Consider the following 13,694-nt stretch of genomic DNA (forward strand, 5'->3'; position numbering starts at 1 on the left):
AGAGGCCCCCACAGTCTGTTCCCTAGACTCACCGCTGCAATTGACATAAAAGAATTCTTCCTCTGCGGTGGCTCAGCTGTCCTCTAGCAGCAGCCGCCGCGGAGGATCTTCTGTACAAGAGATTTCCAGCACCGATGTGGTGGGGTCCAGAGCTGCTGTGACCAGCTCTTTCCTGCCTGTGTTGCAGCAGCTCTGGACAGTCAGTGCCTTGCGGGATAATGATGTGAAATCCCGTGAGGCACTGACTGTCCAGAGCCGCTGCCGCTGCAACACAGGCAGGAAAGAGCTGGTTGCAGCAGCTCTGGACCCCACCACGTCGGTGCTGGAAATCTCTGCAGAGACAGCTGACAGGCAGGTATCCCACACTGTCACCAATGCCATAGACAAAGCAATATGTCCAAATATGGTATATAGTGAAACCTTTTTTTTTCTGATGGCTCAATGTATACAAAACTGTTTAATACACAAAGTTATTTAAATACTGTATTAAATGACCTTCAGGCTGTGTGTATTAGGTGTATATGAAACATAAATAAATTGTGTGAATGTACACACACTTTGTTTAATGCACAAAGTTATTAAAAATATTAGCTAAAATGACCATCAGACTGTGGGCCTAATTCCAAGTTGATTGCAGCAGGATTTTTGTTAGCAATTGGGTAAAACCATGTGCACTGCAGGGGAGGCAGATATAACATGTGCAGAGAGATTAGATTTGGGTGTGGTGTGTTCAATCTGCAATCTAAATTGCATTGTAAAAATAAAGCAGCCAGTATTTACCCTGCACAGAAACAATAAAACCCACCCAAATCTAACTCTCTCTGCACATGTTATATCTGCCTCCCCTGCAGTGCACATGGTTTTGCCCAACTGCTAAAAAATATACTGCTGCGATCAACTTGGAATTACCCCCTGTGTGTATAAGGTGTATATGAAACATAAATGCATTCTGTGCTTAGACTTAGGTCCCATCGCCATGATATCTCATTATGGTATGCAATTATTCCAAAACACAGAAAAATCCGATATCCAAAATACTTCTGGTCCCAAGCATTTTGGATAATGAATACTCAACCTGTATCTATTTGTCAGTAGGGCAATACTTCAGGTCAGTGACCATTCCTTAAGCTGGGTACAAACCAGGTGATATGTCATCTGATCTGGTGGATCGGACCAAAATAAAATATGGTAGTGTGTACGCAGTACTGCGTCCTCCTGATTGTCGACATTGGGGTTGTCCCATTGGACATGCTACGCAGCCAATGGGACGACCCGACGGCCAACGTCATGCTGCTGAATGCGACCAAGAACGATATAGCGCATGAGTGTGCGCTATAAAGTTCAGTGTGTACGACCGACTGACATCTTGTGCCATCGGCCACAATCTCGATTGTCTAGTGCAGTGATCTCCAACCCATAGCTCGCCGTAGTATTTTCGGTAGCTCACAAAGCGCACGGGCTTGGGCAGTCACTGGTACTCCTCCTCCCTTCATTTTTAATATGGTGCCAGCCGTCAGCCAATCAGAGCTTGTGGACCGGTAGTGGCGGCACCTGATTGGCTCACTTACCGGCACCATATTTTAAAATGCCCGCCGCCGCCGAAGACTGTCTCCCTCACCGCAGCCGCTCTCTGGACTTCACAGGAGAGGCGGGCGCTGCGCTCTTCTCCCCTTCCGTCCCTCATACAGAAGGAGCAGCACCGGCAGCAGTAGAAGCATTATTTTTGTATCTTGCATTGCTGGTGGCATTATTTGTGTATCTGGCACTGCGTGGAGGCATTATTTGAATATCTGGCACTGCTGAGGGGCATTATTTGTGTATCTGGCACTGCTGAGGGGCATTATTTGTGTATCTTGCACAACGCGGGGGGGCATTACTTGTAGTTGTGAGGCCACACCCACTTTTGTGAGGCCACACTACTTTCGCAGGAACGCACGCGTTTTCCAAAAGTAGCTCACACCCCAATCAAGGTTGGAGACCACTGGTCTAGTGTGTACCAACATGTCAGGATTCTGTAACTTGTCTGTCCCCGGCGGGGGCGCTAGTGGGTCAGTGTTGGTGTGACGTAATACACGAGGAGACCGAAGAATAGTCCTGCGCATAGGCGCTGATATTTATTATGTCACAGGGATCACAAAGCAATTGAATAACAGGTGCAATGGAATGCAATTGCAGTGAAATGCAAATCCAGAAATAACAGGAAATAAATATTCAAAAGTCACTGGTAACTATGATTGAAACAAACAGAACTCCGGTAATTGTAAAAAGCACAGTCTCAGTATAACTCAGGATGAAATAACTTTGAAAAAACAGAACTCTGATAAATGTACAGTCTCTATGAAGCACAAGTCCAGATAGCCTAACAGGCTTAAGCAGGAGACAGTCTCTAAGCAAATAGATTTTAACTGCTGAGATGCACAGATGGTAACTGATAATGAGTGCACAGGTAGATAATGATAAAACACCTGAGGAGAGTCTCTTACTGCTGGTGGATTGTGGCTGGCTGTGGCTGGAGTTTGTAGTTCCACAGGAACACTGGAACAGGGAGATGACTTGGAGATGCCAGAAATAGAAGACAGCTGGAAACAAAGGATTGAAGACTGGAACCTGGAACTGGAACGGAACTGGAACTGCTGGGACCTGTAGTTCCACAGGTCCAATACACAGGGTTATCTCTGCAGACAGATGACTGCAAACAGGAGCCGCCTGTTCACAGAATGTGACGTGTTGTCCAAGGCGATGAGACTGAGCCAGGAACTGGAGTTTATATCCCTTGGTCTGTGATGATTGGATGTTGCATCTGTGAGGACACACCCTGCTGGATTAGGTGTTCAGATCAGCTGTGGGTTAGCTGAAGCACTGTGTACTCCAGGCTGCAGTAGACTGAAAACTGGAACTGGAACAGAACTGAACTGCTGGAACCTGTAGCATACTTGCCTACCTGACCCTCTCCATGAGGGAGAAAATGCTCTGTTCCTGGACTTTCCTGGTAATGTATGATTGCCATCACCTGTGGTGAAACACCTTTCTTATTAATTAACTGGCTCACCACAGGTGATGGCAATTATACATTACCAGGAAAGTCAAGGAACAGAGCATTTTCTCCCTCATGGAGAGGGTCAGGTAGGCAAGTATGACCTGTAGTTCCACAGTAGTGATGCGACGGAGAATGCAGATTCCTGACACAGCATTAGTGATAAACACATCCAGCAAACTTGTACCATAACCACAACAGACACTTGTATCTGACTGTGCCTTGCTCTGACCTGGAGACGTAGCCAGTGGCGTAACTACGGGCCCGCAGCCCTTGCGAGCGATTGGGGGCGCGCAGGGCTGCGGGGCGCCCTAGCCACCACTGTTTTCTGCTGGGAAGGAGGGACACGGAGAGCACAGCGCACACCTCTCCTGTGTGTCCCTCCTGGGTCTCCGGCAGCAGCGGCGTGTCTGTTAATTGAAGTGCCGGGCACTTCATTTAACAGACACGCCGCTGCTGCCGGAGACACTGGAGGGAGACACAGGAGAGGCGTGCGCTGTGCCGTGTCCCTCCTTCTCGAATCGCAGGGGAGAGGGGGGAGGGGGGTGTACCTGGCACTGGGGGAGCATATTTAGCACTGGGGGGGGGGGGGGGGGTATCTGGAACTGGGGGAGCATATTTAGCACTGGGGATGGGCATATTTGGCACTGGGGGGGCATGTTTGGTACTGGGAAAGCATGTTTGGCACTGGGGGGTATATGTGTACCTGGCACTGGGGGGGGCATATTTGGCTCTGGGGGTATATGTGTACCTTGCACGGGGGGGGCATATTTGGCACTGGGGGCATTTGTGTACCAGGCACTGTGGGGGAATATCTGCCACTGGGGGCATATGTGGCACTGGGAGCACAGCCCTAGCAACAAGCATTACCCCCTAGCAACGAGCATGACACGCAGTGCATGAAACTCCTGGCTACGAATATTACCACCTGGCAACAAGCTCGAAACCCAGCACATGATACCTCTAAGCAACAAGCATAACACCTACCGCATGAAACCCCTGGCAACGAGCATGACACCTTGGGCATGAAAACCCCTGGCACCGTGCATGGAACCAAGAGCATGAAACCCCTGGCAACGAGCAGGTAAGTTAAAAGTAATTAGAAGCCTTACTTTAGGACTTAATGTATAATTGGCATTGCGGTGTGTGGCATAATGTATCACGGACATTGCGGTGTGTGTCATAATGTGTCACAGGCATTACGGTGTGCAGCAAACTATATCACGGGCATTGTGGTATGTGGTATAATGTCTCAGGGGCATTGCAGTGTGTGGCATAATGTATAACGGGCATTGCGGTGTGTGGCATAGGGTATAACGGGCATTGCGGTATGTGTCACAGGCATTACGGTGTGTGGAATACTATATCACGTGCATTGTGGTATGTGGTATAATGTCTCAGGGTCATTGCAGTGTGTGGCATAATGTATCACAGACATTGCAGTGTGTGGCATAAAATATCACGGACATTGCGGTGTGTGTCATAATGTGTCACAGGTATTGTATGTGCTATAATGTATCAGGGGCATTGCAGTGTGTAGCATAATGTATAACGGGCATTGCGATTCCTGTCATAATGTGTCACAGGCATTACGGTGTGTGGCATAATGTATAATGGCATTACAGTGTGTGGCATAATGTGTCACAGGCATTACGGTGTGTGGCATAATGTGTCACAGGCATTACGGTGTGTGACATGTTGTGTAATGGGCATTATTATGTGTGGCATAATGTCTAAGGGCCATTGCAGTATGTGGCATAATGTATACTGGACATTACTATAAGGAGGAAATATGACAAATAATGTAAGGGGCATGAATCAGGATTCTCTTTTTCCTGTGGTGGACAACGTCTGGGCGTGCAGGTTGCAAAACTGGGGTATAAGGTAGTCTTTTCATGCAATGTCACGCCCCTACATGCAAAGCCACGCCCATTTCAGCAAGGCCATGCCCCTTTTTCGGCGCGTGCAAATTCATCGCTTTGCTAGTGCCAATTATGGGGGCGGGGCGCCAGAGAATTTTTTGGCTTGGGGGAGAAAAATTTCTAGTTACGCCACTGGACGTAGCATATACAGTATGTTACTATTTTGCTGATGGTGGTGTTAGGGAGAAGGGTGGGGATGCGGAGGTATTAAAACTAATGAACTACGATTTGCTTAGCAATGTCTGGGATATTAAGTTTCAAATTATTAGGAGGACTTGGGTTATACTGGGGTAAATAATAGAAAATGTAATCATTCCAAAGCAATTAGAAGGACATTTAATTACTCTGCTTCAATAAATTGCTTCTGATAATTTATTGAATTTTACTTATTTATGTCGCTAAGTAGCTTGAAAATCTAATCAACATAATTATTTCTAACACTTTAATAAGTTAAAAAAGCATAGAAAAACAGCCCTGTAAGTTGACAACTGGATTCATACTTATTTTACGGTGTATTTCAACTGAATGCCGGACAAGTAACTTCAAAAGGGTCAGAAGGGCCAAACCTACTAAAACCTGCTTTTGCTAATCAATGATTCTCAGCAGTTAAAAAAGTGAATAATGGCCCTCATTCCGAGTTGATCGGTCGCAAGGCGAATTTAGCAGAGTTACACACGCTAAGCCGCCGCCTACTGGGAGTGAATCTTAGCTTCTTAAAATTGCGACCGATGTATTCGCAATATTGCGATTACTAACTACTTAGCAGTTTCAGAGTAGCTTCAGACTTACTCTGCCTGTGCGATCAGTTCAGTGCTTGTCGTTCCTGTTTGACGTCACAAACACACCCAGCGTTCGCCCAGGCACTCCCACCGTTTCTCCGGCCACTCCTGCGTTTTTTCCGGAAACGGTGGCGTTTTCAGCCACACGCCCCTGAAATGCCGTGTTTCCGCCCAGTAACACCCATTTCCTGTCAATCACATTACGTTCGCCGGAGCGATGAAAAAGCCGTGAGTAAAATTACTTTCTACATAGCAAAGTTACTTGGCGCAGTCGCAGTGCGAACATTGCGCATGCGTACTAAGCGGATTTTCATTGCGATGCGATGAAAAATACCGAGCGAACAACTCGGAATGAGGGCCAATATTATATGCAAAATCAGGCTTTTTTGCATTTATTATTGGCAATTTAAATTTCAGGGGCCAAAACTGCAGAGAATTAGTGGCTTGCAAAAAAAGCAGTTGCTTAATAAATCTAGCCAGAAGTATCTTTACTTAACAATACCTAACTTTGTCAGGGTTTGAAAATATTTTCTAATATTTTATTTTTCAACAATGAGTTAGTTGAGTCTTGTTCCATCCCAGTACAGTCTAGGTTTTGTTTTTTCCTTTCCTCTTTTTTTTCCACAGTCTTTTTCTCCTCTTCTTCATCTCCTACTTACTCCATACCATATATATATTCACTCTTATTTATTATTTTATTACCAGTTAATTATATATTGCAAACATATTGGCCATTCACATAAGTCCAATCCCCAGTGGAGCTTTATCTATCTCTATTTTATGCACACAAATATTATCACGTAAGGGGAAAACGGTATCCGTTTGGATGGTCGACCATGTTATGGTCGACAGTCATTAGGTCGACCACTATTGGTCGACATTGACAGTCGACATGGACACACGGTCGACACATGAAAATGGTCGACACATGAAAAGGTCGACATGAGTTTTTAAAAAAAAAATCTTTTGTGGAACTTTTCCATACTTTACGATCCACGTGGACTACGATTGGGAATGGTAATCTGTGCCGAGCGCAGCAGTAGCGGAGCGAGGCACCTTGCCCAAAGCATGGCGAGCGAAGCGAGCCATGCAAGGGGACGCGGTGTACTAATTGGGGTTCCCCGTCACTTTCCGAAGAAAATTACACCCAAAAAAGTAAAAAAACTCATGTCGACCTTTTCACGTGTCGACCATTTTCACATGTCAACCTTTTGTCCATGTCGACCATACCAATGTCGACCAATAGTGGTCAACCTATGCATTGAACTGCTAAGTATTCACTTTGTATAGCTGTATACATCAATGTATGCGCGTTGCACTTTAAAATGAAAATTCAGTAAATTATCTACTGCTGCTTAAGGTGTGCTGGTTTATGTGGACTATTTTCACAATGCCTATATATATATATATATATATATATAGTAGAGATGAGTGGGTTCGGATTTACGCCAGAATTATCGCCATTTGTTATTTTCTGGATTTTTCTTATCTGCTATCCAAAACATGTGACGTCCGATAGCCAATAAGGCGATTCGGGTAAATCCGGGTAAAACCGAACCCGCTCATCTCTAATATATATATATATATATATATATATATATATACACTGTGTATATATATATATATATATATATATATATAAACAGTATATATATATATATATATATATATATATATAATTGCCCACTGCTATTGTATATATGGGGAGTTTTTGCTATTATCATTTTTAATACCTTTAAAGTTGTCATTCCAGACATTCTATCCCTGAGGTAGACAATATTTCTACCCCCTTTGTCTCAATAATTTGCTCAATACTGAGACAGATTATTAGACATAATGTGCAGTGAAACCAGATAATTACAATGTGTTTCCAATCTGTTTGTCAGACATGATCACTGGGTGATGAGAGGTGACTTGAGGGGTTTACATGAGAGAATACACCAAACCATAGCACAGTGTGTCCAGTTACATGTGGTTGTGATTGACATCTTGTGATTATCAGACCATATAGATAACATATGGATATCATCAGCCTGTTCTTTGGAAAAAAAAATTTAATAACATTAAACATTAATTCTTCATATATACACACACTTCACACTAAAATAATTCCTATACTACGTGTCTATTAAAGTGCACTTGTTAGTTATGCTGGACATACACTATACAATTATCTGGTCGATCTGGTAATATTGATCGGTCATGCCGGATCTTCCAGCATGGCAGTACAATTCAATATTTTGTAAGTTAAAAGCTGGCCGCATCGGGCAGTGTGTGCTTCCCCTGCCCCGAGTGTCCGACATTTCCTCTGCAGTGTGGGCAGATAACTCACCACCATTTTTGCTTTGATCAGCTGTTCTGAGCTGCTGACTTCATGGACAGTGGCACCCGGTGTCACATGTGGCAGACAGGGTGGAAGCACTTCAGGCTGTGAAAATTACAATATGCATGTGTGTCACACTCATTACCACTTATTGCACAGTGTGTACTTATTTTATTTTTTTATTACCAGTTATTTATATAGCGCACACATATTCCGCAGCGCTTTGCAGAGAATATTTGCCCATTCACATCAGTCCCTGCCCCAGTGGAGCTTACTGTACATTCTATATTGTACATACACACATTCACGCTAGGGTTAATTTTGTTGGGATCAAATATGCCAGTATATTTTTGGATTGTGGGAGGAAACCCACGCAAGTATGAGGAGAATATACAAACTCCACACAGTTAGAGACATGATCTCAGTACTGTGAGGCAGTAATGCTAACCATTACACCATCCGTACTGCCCCCTAGCACTGAATAGCAGTGCAAGGGGCAGTTGTGCTGTAGCCAGTAGACTACAGCATACCTCCAAACTGTCCCGAATGTTGCGGGACAGTCCCATTTTTTGGGCACTGTCCCATCTGCGGGCCGCAGTGTCCTGCAGTGGGGGTGGCAGTTGGGAGGCTTCAGTTGGAAGCAGCGGTGAATAGCTGTGCGCATGCGCACATCATCTATTCATGGGAAACAGAGGAACTGGGGGCATGGGCAGCAGCTCTCAGAGCACGGGAATGCCCCCACAGTGATGATAATGGGGGTGTGGCTTGCGATTGCATCATTCCCACAAAACCACCCCCTTTTTGTGAGGCCATGCCCCTTTTCAAATGAGAAGGCGGCTTTTCTGCACAGGGGTCCCACATTGATGCACCAAGAAGTTGAGAGGTATGCTACAGCATTAGTAGGGTCCCAGCATGCCAGCAGCAATGTGTGGGGGAGGAAGCAGCAGGGACAGTTCTGCAATGTGCATCTGTCCCCTCTTTTTTCCCTATGCCCAGCTCTCCCTCCTCTCCCATACTGTGTGTGTGGGGGGGGGGAGAGACAGATGCCAGAACCCGGCAGTGATCAGTGAGTCCACACTAGTCGCTTGCCACACTATTATATTCCCCCACGGGAGTGGGAATACCGGGCTTCTGTCTCAAGTCCACCCGCGGTCATTTCCCCGGCTGTTGGGATTCCGACATCGGTATCATGACTGCCTCGATCCCGACAGCTGGTAAATTAACCACATCCCATTTGCAGCATGCCCACATCTGCAGAGTACTTCCCAGATGTAGTCCAGCCTATTATCCAAAAGCTATCTTCCCTCCCCTGTGAGAGAACAATAATATGACAAAGCACAGCAGATTTTAAGGGCAAAAAATGCGCGTGTTAAAATAAAATATCTGTCAGTTTATGGCCAAGATATTTGATGCTTTTGGCATGTCGGTCTGACAGATATTTTTATCTGCCAGTGCATGCCCAGCATTAGACAATAGGGGCAGCCATAGTGCTCACAAATACCCGCAAACTCTGACATCAGTGTCTTTGAAAGTACATATTATTTTCCGAATGTACATTAAAATTTAAATATATCAAAAATCAAGAAATTTTGGAAAAAGTTTTGTTCTTCATTAATCATACATTTCAAATCACGCTTCTTTCTGAGCAGCTGTTCTTTGCTTATTTTGACTCATTGATGACTGCTTTCAATATTAATAAATATACAATCATAGTTACTGTTTGCAAAAAAAACAAAAACAAACCATGAACAAAGTCCTTTTAGAAGCCTCCCAATCCAATATTAGTAGGGTTTTCAAATCAACTACTTGGCTTGCTGCACCAGATATGACATATTTCTGTAACTGTAACTCTCACACACTCTATCTAGCATCTGTTAATTGCTGCATACCAGTGCGAGAATCTAATAACGTTATTTGTCGCTCTTCTCAACACTTTCCAGTCATCTCTCTGTCAGATACAGTATGAGGAAATATTAAAATATTTTTTTAATCAGTAAACTGAATGTTTATGTTTTATGATTGATTACAGTTATGTTATTATTGTAACGATGATGCCAAATTTACCAATGATATATTAAAATGATAAACTTTATTTCTGTGTACAGAGCACCATAAAAAAATTAGTAAGTGACCACAAATTTTATACACGTTAATTAGAACCATTTGTCATACTGTATAAGTAAGTAATATAGGGCATCACGGTTGCATTGCGGCCTCACAGTACTTGTGTCACAATGACTCCAAACATTTGAAAATTCTGAAGTGAGAGACAACCGAAAGTGAGATTGACCACTACTGCAATGCTTCCAAATTGCTCTAAGTTGGCACTTAAACTAAACTGTAGATTTAAATTCTAAGCTCCGCCCCCCTGCAACCTCAAAATGCTAGTACTTCTCTGAAAGAGTCGGAAAGGAGTAGCAGCCAGTAACCCAGTGAAACTGTTATAACAATCAAACAAACCATTAAGAAAAAGACGGTCAAGAACCAAACCTCGAATGACAGCGTGAAGGAGGGAACACAGTGTTCCCCAGCCTGCTTCAGATAAAAGGATTCAACAGTAAATGACCAAAAATCCTCTTTTCTCTTTCAGCAACGCTTGGGAACACTGGACCATGGGATGTTCAACAGCTAACCCCAGGAGAGGGAACACTCAGGCTGCCTGACCGGAGACATTTATGAAAGCAATCTGTATTTTGGATATGATAAATGTTGATTTAATTTAAAGCTGTGTCCTTAATAATAACAACAGTTATCTGGTTAAAGATATGTTGTTTTAAGGAAGATACTTCTTTGTAATATATATTTGTGCATTTTATGGATTTTTTTATAATGAATTAATAAATACCTATCAGCGCTCTCTCATACCCCTGTTATAAGGGATTGTCTTGTTTGTTTATATCAGGTATACCAGATACCTAATGGGAGCTGCATTTGGTATTTATTAAAGTGACCATCACATATACATTTTTTAACATTCAGAAAAATATATATTTAATTGAGATTTTGCGCTTGCATTCTATCTTCTCTTGACCAGAGAACTGTACACCAAAGTGTATGTGCATTGTAAATAACAAGCAAAGAATCTGTGCAACGGACAGAAAAAGTCTTGTCCAAGAAAATCTGTAGAGCTTGAACTGCGTTTCGTAGAGCCAGATCATCTCGGTCACTTAAACTCTTTGAAGGAGGAAAAACTGTAAAAGACTATTCCTGGTTTACGTGAAAGACCAAAACATTGGGTCAATATGTAGAACCGCTTTATCATCATGGAAGAGGAGACAAGATGGCTTGTAAGACAAATCCCTTAACCTGGTAACACAAAAAAGATATGGACCCCTACAAGAAGGGCCAAACACGGTTGTAAATGACAGAGCTAAAATCTGTACTTTTAAATAATCGAGCTTTAAGTCGGCTTCCAAAACCCCTCTGCAGGAAGGACAAAAATAAAACATGAAGGGCAAAACTGGGATGTGGATATGACTCAGAGGAATATGCTGTAGTTAAAGACTACCTGTCTACATAACATATGCTGTAGTTAAAGATTACCTGTCTAGATAACTTAATGTAGACAGAGTGTGCCGCCAGGTCCTATTCAACTCTGCTAGTTTTGGGCATCTTTTTTTGTCAAAAATGTATCTTAGACGCAAAGCTATACAGCTAGGACGCACAAGGAGACTGTGTTAATTAATATGATATGTGATATTTGTATATTGTGTGTGACTAGGCCGTATACAGAGCACAACAGAACTTGTATTGGAAAAAAGTTGCATCTGCTACATTGTAGCTCTTCGTATACAGATTCAGAGACTCAGTCGCACACAGATATTCACATTCTAGACGCATTTTTGGCAAAAATAGATGCCAAAAGCTAGCAGAATCTCACGGGACCTGGTGCGCAAAGAGAGGCTGTTTGGTGCGACTGCATCAATGACGTATGAGGACACATCTGTAGACAGTCAAAATGTCAACAGGGACATAATGTAGACAATTAATATATAGACAGATTGAAATGTTGACAGTTTAAATGTTTACACAGTCAAAACATTGACATTTAAAATACAGTCAAATCAGAAGTTGACAACCAAAATGTAGACACAGCCATAATGTCGATAGTCATAATAAAAGTACACAGGTGCAGCATACGGATGGTGCATTTCAGATGCTGCTGCAGCTGGTATCTTAAAAGCCTGTAAGAGCTACCAGTTTAGACACTGCGGCGTTGGAGAAGCAAAATGGTTACATTCAGAAAAAGAAAAAGTTGAACCAGATAATGCTATAGCAGGGGGACACACAGGATGGGGTTCCCCTGCCATAACATTAACCAGCCCAATACTGGTCAGCCCAGGGCTGGGCCGGAATTCCTTGGAAAATCAGTATTCCCCAAGAAATAGGGTCCCCTTTCATGAGGTACAACCAGCCCTGATGGTGGTGTGTGCGGGGTTAATAGACCTTAAACAGTTCATAATATTGTTTTTTGCAGGCTGCCTAAAAATCCCAGTAAAGGGCACTGCACACTTGGCGACATACATGGGCGATGTGAACGATATCGCTCATGCATGAACAATATATCGCTCATAAGTGAATGATATATCGTTGAAGTCATTTAGTGTGGAGGCACCAACAATGAATGATGCGCGTCCCCACCGTCGTTCATCGTTGGTTTTCCCTCGTTAAACATAGCAAGCCAATTATGAAAATGTCGTTAATCGTTGAAAACTAACATTGTCCATATCGTAAACATCGCCAAGTGTGTAGGGCCCTTAATACTGTCCCAAGATGATGGTACTTGTAGAACCACAAGTGCCAGGATGCCTGGACAGTAAAGGCCTGCTGGCGCCTGTAACACGAGGGACAACCCAGGGCTGGTTGTCCTTTGGGAGGGGGCCCACATTTTATTTTTGGAGTCCCTACTTTCCCAGGAATTCCAGCCCTAGGCTGACCAATTTGGAGCTGGTTGCCATTATATCAAGGGGACATCATGCTGTGTGTATCTTTTCAATAGCATCAGTCCCTGGTTCAGCTGCCTGGTGCTTGCTATTGGAAAATAGTGGACCCCTCATTTTCTAACACCAGCCCAGAGGTTGTGGATTTGTGGTGGGGACTACACACATTATATTTTTCTTACATTTAACTATTTCCATTCGTGTTATAGGCATGTCTATATTTTTAAAGTGGACATTTTGACCATATAAAAATGTTGACATACAACATTTAGACATGCTTATATGATCAATATTGACTTATTGATTGCCTATAGATGTTCAAAATATCGACATGCAAAATATAGATATTCTTATATTATCAATGTCGACATTGTGACTGTCAATTTGACCCTATCAAAAAATACAGACATGGTAATATAAGCATATCTATGGGGGGCAATTCAATTGTTTTTACCACTAGTGGGCACAAAACAGTGCAATTTTGAGCTGCTCAGTTTAGATGACCATTAGCCACGGGGGTGACATTTCTTCTCACATTCTCCTGAGGTGCGAGAAGAAATGTGTGCAAGTCCATTGTTTAGGCCCTAACCAGGACATTAGACAGGATTATCTTCTATTCGCTGCTAAACCCCTTCTATTTAGGCACATAGAAAGCAGTGGGTGCCAGATCAGAGTAACAATTGAATTGCTGATTGG

The 13,694-nt window shown here is 43.2% G+C and overlaps 1 long non-coding RNA gene across 1 annotated transcript; it reads left to right on the forward strand.

Moving 5' to 3' along the window:
• The first annotated feature begins 8,721 nt into the window (after nucleotides 1–8,721).
• Nucleotides 8,722–10,918, forward strand: LOC135057948 (uncharacterized). Its single transcript, XR_010244485.1, has 2 exons — nucleotides 8,722–8,941; nucleotides 10,649–10,918. It is a non-coding gene; the product is annotated as an uncharacterized LOC135057948 (long non-coding RNA).
• Nucleotides 10,919–13,694: the final 2,776 nt, after the last annotated feature.

The sequence above is a fragment of the Pseudophryne corroboree genome, chromosome 3, assembly GCF_028390025.1.
Source record: "Pseudophryne corroboree isolate aPseCor3 chromosome 3, aPseCor3.hap2, whole genome shotgun sequence".
Classification (NCBI taxonomy): Eukaryota; Metazoa; Chordata; class Amphibia; order Anura; family Myobatrachidae; genus Pseudophryne; species Pseudophryne corroboree.